Raw genomic sequence first — 13319 nt, 5'->3', positions numbered from 1 at the left:
AAGTCTTTTAAAACTTTTTTTTCTTAAATATAAAGAGTTATTAGCATATTTTTTAATAAATGGACCATTATACCCTTATTAAATTGAAAGGAGAAAAAAAAGTACTCTTATTAATTTACTTTGGAAAAGACATTCATTTTTTATTTACATAATTAAGGATAAAATTAAAATGTTGCTGTGCTTTTAATTAAATAACAACTTTTATTGATTTACGTGATTCGATTAAAAACATCTTATATATAGTCATGAAAGGAGTAAGCAACAAATAATGGAATGTAGAAATGCAGAGTAGTCTATCCAGAGAGGAAAGAGAATGTCAAAAGGAGATTCACAATAATCACACGTCCGCATCCAAATGCTCATCAGAATAGGAGCCATCATGGCCTTTCATGTTAGCCCAAATTAATTTCTACTGACCATTTAAATTAAATTTTAAATATTTTTAATATTATATTTATTAAAATAAAAATATAAAAAATTTATTTTAATCATATAAATTTTTTTAATAGTCATTTTGAACAATTATTCTTCTTTATCTTTGAGATATGAAATGAATGGACATGTGATGAACTAAAAGTAGATTCAAAAAAATCTAAATTAAAAATATAAGTGAATATTTCATAATCAAAATAGAAAGATGATGAAAAAAGTTATATAGGCTTGGTTCAACTGGTAAAAGAACTGTACTTTTTAATCAGAGGTTTCATCTTTAATCTTTGGAAGTACAGTAACGTTAGAGGTAGAACTTTTATTAAAGAATCTTGTCTTGGCTTAATCTAGATTAGTTTGGACTTCCATTAAATTTTTTAACAGAGTCAATCTCAAAATAATAGAGAATACTTCCCAATAACTTTACAATTTAAAATAAACAAACTTTAATAAATTTATACATAATTTCATCCATAATTTAAGTATTAACATAAATTAAGAAATCAAGTTTACAATTCTCATCCTACAACAATCCCAATAGATTTAATATTCACAAATAAAACAATTTTAGTAATTTGATGAATAAGAACCGGATGAGAAAACACTACCACAAAATATCCCAATACTTGAGGCATATTTTTGTTAACACCAAAAACGCAGAGGGGAGGGCAGGAGAGGTAAGACGAACATGCAAACGAGCTTTGAACATGGAAAATGGGCACAAAAATCATGAACACAGTTTGAAGTAGGGCAAAATTATTGTTAGATAGCCAAAAATATGTTTTCACAAGTGTCTGGAGAGGTTTCGAGAGGTGAGACTAGAGTAAGAATGATTCAGTTCTGGAAACTAATTTTAAAATATAATATTTGATGGTTATTTTAAAACAACTGTAAGTATTATATATTTAACGCTTGTTTTGAAATAGTTGTCAAGCATATTACTTCAATACTTGACGCTATCAAGTATATCAAGCTTATATTTGATGGTTGCTATTAAACAAGCATCAAATATATGTACATTATATATTTGATGGTTATTTACAGATAACTATCAAGTATATGTTGATTTACTTGACGGTTGTTTTAAAATAATCATCAAGTATTCTCTATCTATTTTATTTTTCACTTATTTAAAATAACTATCAAGTATGGAGTGTCTTCTTTAAATAATTTTGTAGTAGTAAAAATTAAAAATAGACTACTTGGAAGCTTGATGATGTACAAAACACCAAAAAGATATGGAAGCTTGAAGGCATAACATAATAAATGATTAAATATTTTTTTTACTTTTTTCCTCCATATTTTTCTCAAAAATTAATAAATAAATGATTAAACTTTTATCTTCAACTAAGTTAAATGCTTCCCCTTCTTTTGTTAAAAATAAATTTTATCTACAATTTTTCAATTAACTTTAAAAAGTATTTTAATAAAATATATTTTAATCATATAAATTTTATAATAGTCATTTTGAACAATTTTGAATTTTTAATGGACACTAATAACTTTTGCAATATAAAATAATCACAAGAATCTCATATGTAATTGATATGGCTAACTTCTAATTACTCTCTATCTCATAACAACAAGGCAAATTTGAATAACATTTTATATTTTCCGTAGTAATAATCTATTATAAAAATTTTACTAATAATTTCTTTTTTCATAATAATGGAAGCCTAAACATTAGGTAAAATCACAAGACATCCTTGTCAAAAAATCATTAGAGCTTGGCAGATAGAGTTGACACTATGTGTATACCAGGCCAAGCATCAAGTGATTAATGTGTCAAATAATCTGTAATGCCATTTGCATCGCATGACATCTATACAACTTTAACGTGCCAATGTTATTTGTGTATTTGTAAGTAAGTATTTATATATAACTTAGCCTGATTATAATTAAAAAGTAACCACTCATCAATATTTTAATATACTATACTATATTAACATACTAGCTCAATAAGATCATTCTTAAAAAAGATGCCGAAAAAAAGATTATGTATAATACAAAATTTAAAAATATTTTAATAATTAAAATTAACACATCTTCATCATTATTCATTTTATTTCTTGATCCTATATATAATTTATTTCTCATTTTATATATAAAATAAGAAATTTAATTTTATAAATATCTTTTGAATGATTTTATTTAATTTAAAATTTTAAAAATAATTCATAACAAACTTTTTAATAATAATTTTATTAATTATTTCATATAATTTAAATTATATTTATTTTTTAAAAATACTTTTAGTAATGACAATGTTGCCACCAAAAGTAATTATATAATTTTTTATTTTTAAATTATTTTTAAAATAATTTTGGCAGGTTCATTTTTGGTAGCAATTGTTAAAAGTCATCACAAAAGGTTTTGGTGGTGACTTTTTTCTGCGGCTATTGAAAGTCACTGCCAAAATATTTTTTTTTTCTTTTTTGTAGTGTACATTGAGGGAGGCATAAGTAATAACACATTAATCTATAGAGAAGCCACAGCAAGCATGAAAAATGTGAGCTTTTCTAGATCCAATTAGCGAAGAAGACAATTCTGTTTTATGGAGTGGGGAGGGAAATTATAGTGTTTTGTATCAATTCTACTTCCATGAAAGTTTTATGTAATGGGTAGGAAACTCAAGAGTTCACACCTTCTAGGGTGATAAAGCAAGGTGACTCCCTTAGCCCTTAAATTTGTTGTGTTAGGCATTATGGAGAGATTGGATCAACTCATCAAACATCATTTCAAGATAGGGCTTGGGAACCCTCGAAGATTACTACTTCAGGGCCATTTTATCCCACCTTCTTTTTGTTAATGACCTTTTCCTTTTTCTTTTCTCAAGCTTCAATTGAGAAAATGTGATTATTAAAGACAGTGAGAGGCAATAGAGCTGTAGGCTTCGTTGGAGTCGCTAGCTATCTTTGTCCTAACTTGAAGAGAGCCTTGACATCGATCTCCATTCTTAGTTCATACGTGCATGTTAAACCCACCAAGTTTAGATGAATGATAGCCACTTTTAGATATAACTTGGATTTCTCAAGATAGCCTTTATTTGTGCTACATTTTAGTATATAGATGATGTGTCGCTCTATGATAGGTGGTCTCTAATGGGACTGTAGTGTCAGGACTACAGAGGAGTACCAAGAGTGCTTGAATCTCTAATTTAGTCTTCAAGCTTCATTTGCAGCGCGCGCTTTTTAACCAACAGAGAGTGCATTCCATATTTCCTTTTCATTTTATTTGAGATTAATCCATATAAAATAAAATCTGATGATGTCATGTAACTTTGAACAACTTTATGCAACAAGGCAATCCCAAACTAATTATTTATTAACCTGTACATATAATATAAATATTATATATATAACAATTATTATTAAATATTTTTTATAAGTTTGATTACTCTTTTTTCTTACTTAAAAAATAAATTACATTTCAATTCCAGTGCAACTAATATTTAAAGGGGAAAATAAAGTACAAAAACGTTTTATATATTTAGAAATTACTTAACTATTAATATTATAATTAGTATCTTTGATGAAAAATTACTATTAGTTAATTTTATTATTTTTAAATTTACTCTCAAAAGTATGTTTTGATATTATTTTAGAGTAGAAATATTTAAAAAAAATCAAGCACAAAATCATCGTGTCTCTAATGTGGCTTTTTAATTCTTGTGTTCATTACATATATGTACAACCTGTGATCAATATTTAGTTTATGTAGTGCGCGCACGCGCGCGCACATATTAGTGATCTAAATTATTTGACATGTTTAAAGATAAAGGATTAAATTATATCTTGTGATGATGCATGCACATTAAATGCATATTCGAAATTTTCTTTTGCCAAATTGAATATTGATTAAAACTTTTTTTAATAAAAGTGGTAACAAACTTAAAACAGCACAGCTAACTACATGGAGCATTTTTTGTGTAGACTTTATCTAGTCTCAAGAGAGATTTAAAAAGAAATCTCACACACACAAGTTTAAAGGAAAATTGTCTTCATTCTGTAATCAAAATCAACTTAAGAAATTTAAAGTTCCCTAATTCACCTCCATTTCCATTCCAAGATTTCTCTACAATATTTTAGCCATGGCTACTTACCCCATTGGGTTATGACTTCCTCTTAGGATTTATATAAAACATCTTGCATGCATCATTTGCAAACTATTTAATAAGGCTTTCGTTTTTTCCCCCAATCCGTCTCTTACCCAACAATTTCTAAACTCCTATTATTAAATTCATCATACTCTCCCCAAAAATTCTAATTCCAATTTCAACTTTCCTCTTGGAGAATAATTACCTACCATATAATTTAAGTATCAATATTGTCACAACAAAAATATCTTCTATCAGGAGCTAAGCGAACACCTTAGGTGCTGATCATTAGTTTACTTAATTTATGTTTAGCAACGTTCGCTTGGCTTATCATCTAATTCAAGATTCCATACTCACAATCACAAGTTGTTTCACTCAATTTATGCCAATTACTTCCACCGTCTTCTCTTTTATCCAAGAAACAAGTCACGTGGTCAGCACCTTGGGAGATTTAATCACACTTCATTTGGGAATCACGATAGTTTCTGCCTCACACACATCATGAAAAGGAGGCAGGAAGAAAAATATCTCATGGTGAATGATGGCATGAGGATAATTTCATCATGAAGCCAAAATAAATTAAAAAAAAAAAAACATCTTTGTTTCAGGAAGATTTGAACTCAGGTCCTAAGTAACTTCATCAATAGTCATTTCCATTAAGCCACCAATTTATTCTTGGTAAACTATCCCTGAACTTTGTAAACATACAATCAAAATGATTTATCATTAATTTTAAACTTTTTTGTTATTTTTAATTTTAATCTTATCTAAATTCTTGGGTCGCTATATATTCATTTAAATTTTACTTAATTTTTTTTTGGGTCACTACAAGTAATCACTAATATTTACTTTTTTTTAATTTTAAACTAGCATATTTTAATCATTTTACCAAAAGTCATTAATATTAGAAAAGTCTCAAGAGACTTGAGAAGAATTTGGCATTTCACAAGATCTCACCTTGTCATTGTAAAGCGCCCAAGAGGGAGAGTGAATTTTGCTTAATAAAAAATTGACAAATAATGTGTAATAAATAAAGATAGGTCAGGAACTATGTCACCAAATGTAATTCTAAGTGAGGAAGAAAAGCTTGCATGAGAGTTTATCTTAGTTCACCTCCAACCACTTAAGCATATATCTTGTCCCCAAGTCACATTTGATATTTTCTCCACTTACTCTATCAAGATTAATCCATGCTTTCGATTGCCCTAGTACAATCCCAGATTTCAACTCTGAATCACTTCTCCTTACAAAAGGTGTGAATTAACCCACTTTAACTCCCCGAGCTTAAGTTCTCTATTCCAAGTAATGAAATAGGGATAAACAGAGTATGGTTAAGAATAAAAACTACTGTCAATAACTCTCTTTAAGAATAGATTTATAGTCAATGAAGATAAAAAATAATGAATATAACAATAGAAGGTTGGTAGAAAATTGAATGCAAAAGTTCATGCATAATAACTCTACTACTTATGTCTTCACAAATGTTTCTTTTTATAGTTGGAGATGATTAATAATTTGTTAGACACATTTAATTTGTAATAACCCAAAAAAAAATTTTAAAAATTTAAAATTAGTCAAATAAAATCTATGCTTAGCTAATTTGATTGTATTTTTATTTTCTTGGAACAAACATGTCAAAAGATAGTGGTGGTTTAGTGGAGTTATACAAGCTAGAGATTCAACAAGTCATGAGTTCAAATCTTCACATGGCCTAGAGTAGAACTTTTTATTCATTTTAATTTTAATTCTTCTTCTGCCTTCAAATAATTACCAAAATGTCCCTCAGCCAAAAAAAAAAAACAAAAACAGAGGCCAAAACACGTGTTGCTTCTTCCCTTTCCATTTTTCTCCTTTTCCTTCTTCTTTCTGTGGTGGAATGTTCCAGAAATCATAGAGAGAGGGAGTTCTTTGATTTTCTTTCCTTCTCTATCTTCTTCCGTCTTCGGCGTCATTGGCGTGAGAGCGTCCCAGAGCTTCATCCATCACTACTCTACCAAGCTTGTGGTATTCCTCTTCCTTTCCTTTGTCAGATCATCAACATCCTTCTCCTTCCTCTGTGCGAATGATGATGTGAATGTTTATGTCTCTCTTCCCTTTCATTTTTCCTCACCGTTCATCACTGCTGAAGACCGTGGAAGCTCCTTCATTTAATAATTTAAATCTAGACCTAATTAGTATTAAATAGAGAGAGAGAGGGTAATATTAGAATAAGCCTATTTCATAAAACATTAATATACTTAAAATATCTTATATTTTGAGACGGCAAATATTCTTCAAAAATGTTTTATAATTTGAGACAGAGGGAGTAATTTTTTTTTTTCAGATAACCATCATTTTTTAAGCATCATATATTTTTTTATTTGTTTTCTAAAACCCCACCTTCTTTATACAACATCTTTTATTATAAATGTTTAATATACATCATTATATACTTAATATTTTATAGTAGTGCTAATAAAATTAATGTTTGAATCTCTATTAAAAAATGTGTCCATATTTAATGTCTCATCGTGCCTCAATCAAAATTGCTTCACCCAAGAGGCGTGGCTCATGTGGCGTTAGATTGAGCCCTAAAATGAATTTTGATTACCTATGAGGGTTCGAATTTTGCACAGAATACGGTTAAAAGGGATCTAATTAATAACTTACCCACAGTCAAAACTCTTATCAGGATGAGTCATGATGGAAAACTCCTTTATATGCTATCAGAAAAAGAAAAAGAAAACATCCTTTATATACATTCGAACGAACTTAAACTAATTTAAAAAACTCAAAGAAAAGCTGGACTCAGAATTCACTTTTAATTAATTGATTAATGAGTTGTCGTTATTTCTTCTTTTTATTTTGTAGCAGACACTTTGAGAAAATTCAGAGTCACAGGTTACTGCAACATTAAATACCGATGTTTCTTTCTTGGGATGTGGAAATTTTAGTGGGAATGAAATGCAAAGCTAATAAGTACAGTAAAGCATGTGAATGGAAGGCTGCTCTAAATCTACTCATTTAATACGTATTAATTATAACATTTAAAAAATTTCAAGATACATTATCATCTAAAAATTTAAAAAAATTATCATAATAAGACACTCTTTATATATATTATCTCATCCAAAAATTTGAGATTTAAAGTTTTAAATATTGTATAACAAACTCTTTGACAGCCATAAACCAAACAAGCACGTAGCTCACCAACTAGTAAGAAATTGTACTAACTTAACTAGTGATTTTGAGTTCAAGTCTTAGATATATAGCTGTGTTAAATATTCACTGAGAGAGCTTTGCCTTCAACGTGGTCCTACCTGATTCGACCCATAAATAATGGGTAATTGTATAATATATATATATATTAATAATTATCTCTCATGTGATGATTACACATATTTTAGAAATAAGGAATTGTTTTATAATTTACTAAAAATGTCTTAACTATCATGTATTCCCTTGGTCTTATTTTATAAGATTTTTTTTTGTTATAAATTAAATTAAATACAATTAGTCTGGCATCTAACTTTTTTTATAAACTTCTAAAAATACCATATGTTTTGTAAAGAAGAGAAATAAATATATGTAAGGAGTGAAATGATTAAGAGTAATTTTGGAATAAGCTTCACTCATGAATCATTATTTTTCATCTCCTTTGAAAATTATCAAAATCAAAATTAAAAACAATTTAGAGAATTCAATTTTAAATCATGTCAAACATAAGCAGTATCATAACTCCTTGGAATTATTTTCTCATTTTCAATTATAATTCTTTTCATTAAATAATGTGTGAGATTAGGGTGGGCCATTGGGCAACAACAATAACTCCAAAATAGGGTGTGCATCTCCATCCCATCGAACTCTCGCCACATTAGGACGGGACGATCTTGTCTCAAAATTTTGAAATGGGACACAACCAAGATAAAACAAGTAGGACGACCCTTAGGACACCCTGCCCTAACAAGACATATATTTTGTACATTAATTTTGTCAATGTCATAAATATTATATATTTATTTTACCTATTATTTTATAAACTATCAATAATATATATATATATATATATATATATATATAACACATATTGATATATATTATATATAATTATACATATTTTATAAAAATATTTTACCTATTATTTTAATTTTTCATTTTATATTACTAATTATCAATTTTTTAGTTTTTGAGACATTCCAATCATAGTTATTAAACTCTCAAGTTGACTCTTTAAGTTTAACATTTTTACATTTCTAATTTACAAAATTATATTAAACTCACTCATAAATTTAGACTAGATACAAAATCAGTTAAACTTGTGGGTTTACCTTTGAAATTATCATTTTTACATTTTTAACTTACAAAATCATGTCAACAAATTTATAAACTCAGATTGGATTCAATATTAGATAAACTTATTAAGCTCGTCATTTTTTTTTTGAGTTGAACAAATTAAAAATAGACTACCAAGAATTCAATTAATAAAAGTTATAGGACCTGCTTCAAAGAAAAAAAAAACTTGAAATGAAAAAACTAATATTAATAAAAAGAAAACAAAAATATCAAAAATAATTTCCCTTTATTAAAATTTTTATGTCTTCTATATGATAAGTTATCACTAAAAATAAGTTTAATTTCAATAATTTATATTTTTAATATTTTTAAATTAAATTACGGTCATATTTTAATGGCTCTTTGTTAATAGGAACCCTTATAAGTTGATGATTCCAGTTTACAATGCAAATCTACTCGGACTCCTAAGTTTACCAACTTGAATCCCAATCTCAAATCTCAATTGAGATAGGGACAACTTCAAAATGGGATGAGATACAAAATAAAAATATTATTCTTATCATCTTTCAGGATGAGACAGGAGATTGGGAACACCCCTACTCTATAGTCTATAGTCCTCAGCCGAACCAATGAATGCGACAAAAGTGGACAACAAGCTATGCCCTGTAGCATCAAAGCCTTGCCTAGAGCTGAAAAAATGGGCAGGCCTGACCTTTATGGGCCTAGCCCTCAAACCTTATTTTTCATTTTTCATCTGTTTTTTAAAGCTTAGCCCTTATTTAAAGGGCTTATGGCCAGGCCAGTAAGCCTTGTACTGAAAGATTTAAATAAAATAAAATTATGCACTATAAATTAATTAGAATATTTTAAAATTTTTTTAAAAAATAAAATCCTCATAATCTTTTAGAAATTAAACAACACACATTTAAAAGTTTAGTAAGAAAATTCAAATCTTGGTTAAAAAAATTTCATTTTTTATAAATATACAAATATAATAATTATAGAAAAATAAAAAATATTAGAATTTTATATTGTACACTGATATTTATTAAATTATATTAAATCAATTTTAGAATAAATTAAAATTAATAATAATATAACACATGTAGGATCAAGGTTTCAAGCGAGCAGGTCCTTTTTTGGCTTCAAACGCATGTTCCACTAAAGAAAAAAATTAATAATAATATAACAGGGCTTGAAGAGTTACCTGAGCTCGAGTTCTTTTTTATAGGGTTTATTAAGGCTAGGCTCTCAAGTCCGATTACTTTAAAAATTTTATTTTTAAAACTCAAACTCTTATTTAAATAACACTTTCAAACTTAACTTTTGAAACCAATCTTTATTTTTTAGTCTATCCTTACCTAATTGTCTTTAGTGCGCACCCACATTCAGAACAACGTTGTATCAGCGAGTCGTTAAGGCGAGTGTAATAATTATTGGAGATGGCATTAAACGACAAGAAGATAAATAAAAGAAATAAACAACTAATAAAGAAAGTGACGCACTATACTTTCCAAGATGTGCTACTTTTCTGTTTTTATCATGTTTTCGTACAGTTCCCATTGAGTTAATGAAAATCCCGTTTACTCAATTAAAAAAAAAAAAGAAAGTCATGAAACTGGCACCCCCTTGACCATGGCCAATTCTGCTCTTATCACGTTTTCATTCGTTTTCCAAACGCTCTTGCTTGTTCTGATTCGGTGGGCCTCACAAATGATCCCAGCCAATGAAATCAATTTACTTTCCCCTCATGTATAATCTATTACTATTAAAAAAAATAAAATTTAATGAGAGACAAATCCTTCGCTAAATATTAATTTTTTTAATTAAACTATATTTTAGTGAGGGATTTTATCCCTTGCTAAATTCTTAGTTAAAAAGGCTCATTAAATTTTGTAAGGGATCGTATTTTCTTCGTCAATTAACGAAAGATCCAGTCCCTTGCTAAAATTAATGAGGTACTAAATTTCTCACTAATACTATTCAAAATTTAATAATTTAGCTAGGGATTAGTCCTTTGCTAATCCTTCATTATATATGCCTATATTTAAAAATAGTAATGCCACATTACCCGCCATGTGTGCGTCAACTTATGACATGTTACCAATAATCTCGTACTTCGTCAACTGCAATGTCACCTACCATCTAGTGCCCCATCATCCATCATATATGCGATAACTCATGACATGTCATTGTTTACTTTGCATCATGTCACTTGCTCCTTATCATGTTATTTTCGTTATGTTTATGCCAAAATCAAGACTTGAACCCTTGACCTTGTACTTTTCAAACCTTATACTCTTATTCTTTACTAGTTGAATTGAAAGGCACATGCAATTATTATATAAAAAATTAAATATTTATTATTTAACTACATAAATATGTCAAATAATATATTATAAAAATATACACATATATACATATTAAATTTTATTTTCAATTATTAATATGTTAAGATATTTGTATTTTATCTAAATTATTCTTTATATTATATTGTTAATAAAATATTATTTTATTAATGAAAATTAACTTAAAATAAAGAAAATATTAAATATTAAATAGTTTTATTAATAATATTTTAGTTATTTTTTAAATTAATTTTTTATTTTTAAATAAAAATAATTAAATATATAATTAAAATTCATTGTCAAAAGTTTTTTTTGTAGTAATTAGCTAGGGATAGGACCCCTCGTTAAATCCCTCCCTAATTATTTTATTTTAGAGAGGGATTGATAGTCCCTCACTATTTTCCTCACTAATATTCTTATTTTAGAGAGGGATTAGTAGTTTCTTGTTATTTTCTTCGATAATTGTCTTATTTTAGAAATGGATTGATAGTTCATCACTATTTTCCTCACTAATTATTTTATTTTAGAGAGAGATTGATAGTCCCTCACTATTTTCCTCATTAATTTTAAGTCAAGCTACGAAATCAACATCTCTCGCTAATTTCCTCACTAATTTAGTGTTTTAGAAAGGAATAAATGATTCCTCACTAAATTCCCTCACTAATTTGTATTTTTCTAGTAGTATATTAAGGATAAAGGGGCAAAAATACCCACAAAGTGATCAGCTAGGGGCAACCAGTATTTTAACGTGAGGAAAAGGGCAAAAAATGCCCATAACGTTATATGAGTAGGTGTAAAAGTGACCGAATCATTTACTTTAACCTAACATCATTAACTTTGACCGTTAAATGCTGACTATGCATGTCACGTGTTAACCTTTATTGATGTGGACTAATAAAGGAGCAAAAATACCCATAACATTACTAGAGTTGATGCAAAAGTGACCAATCCATTAAATCCCTTAAATGTTAACTATTTAGTTGATACCTAAGTAAAAGTTGACCATTTTTTCATTAACATAGACAAAAAAATTTTCAAATGAAATTCTCTAGTGGTTAATTGTTCATTATATGAATATCATGTGAGAAAATATCATTTTGACCGAATATCAAATTAAATCACTTGTGTCATTGCATCAATGGTGAAAACCATTTGAAAATTTTGAACCTATCATGAATGAAATTACTTAAGGTTGTAATAATGTTCTTAAGGTAAGGCAGCGTAAGAAGTGTGCTCAGTATCAATTTTCAATTGTGTACAACCTATCTCACTATATTGAATATCAGGTTTTGCAGACAAGAAATGTAAAGTCTTGACTCAACCTGGGCTTTACCATCCCTAATCACACAATCAACAACACAAGAATCATAAAATATCAGAGTAATAGCCCTTTATTTATTTTCAAATTACGGGATCCCAACTTCTTAAAACATATATTCAAATAAGAGAGCTAGCAAAAGTGTAAATATATTCATATAACTAAAAGAGGCACAAAATCTCAACCCCGAAAAAGGACCATGCATCACAGCGTGCAATACATGCGCCATGGCATGTGGCATAGAACTACACGCTCTATTTCTAACTATTTCATGCACCATGGCATGAGACATCATGCACCACAGTGCGCTTATCTGAATTTTCTACTGTCATATGATAGCAAAAATGATGAATTTTTAACTTGCGCCGTTTTCACACTTGATGTTTGATTGGAGTGATTTAAGTGCCCACACAAAGCTTATCACATATACTAGTTAATAGAATAAGTTTAGACTTGATCTGACGGTCCGATCTAAAATTAGATACTCAGGTGCAAAAAGTCATTTTTTTTTCAAAAACTCACACCCTAAGTGCTCAATTCTCATTCCTCGTCCCATTAGACCACTTCGGGCCTTAAACCAAGTCCAAAAGGACCACATACACCTTATTGGCATCACATATCACAATATCACATCAATACCTCAATTTGGCCTCTCAACACCACATTACACAATTATGGTCTTATATGAGAAAAATAGATATACAACACATATTCATATACACAACTAGACTTATTCGATATTCAACCCTCCAACTCTTACATATGGGGCTCTATCTCACCATATGGTTGGAAATTACAAATGTACTCCACTCTTTCAAATGGGACTCCACCTCACCATCTGTGTCAAGTTCTCACC

The sequence above is a fragment of the Prosopis cineraria genome, unplaced genomic scaffold, assembly GCF_029017545.1.
Source record: "Prosopis cineraria cultivar Desert tree isolate PC_DT_omini unplaced genomic scaffold, ASM2901754v1 PC238, whole genome shotgun sequence".
Taxonomy (NCBI): Eukaryota; Viridiplantae; Streptophyta; class Magnoliopsida; order Fabales; family Fabaceae; genus Prosopis; species Prosopis cineraria.
The sequence above is the reverse complement of the archived record's forward strand: the minus strand, read 5'-3'. Positions refer to the sequence as shown.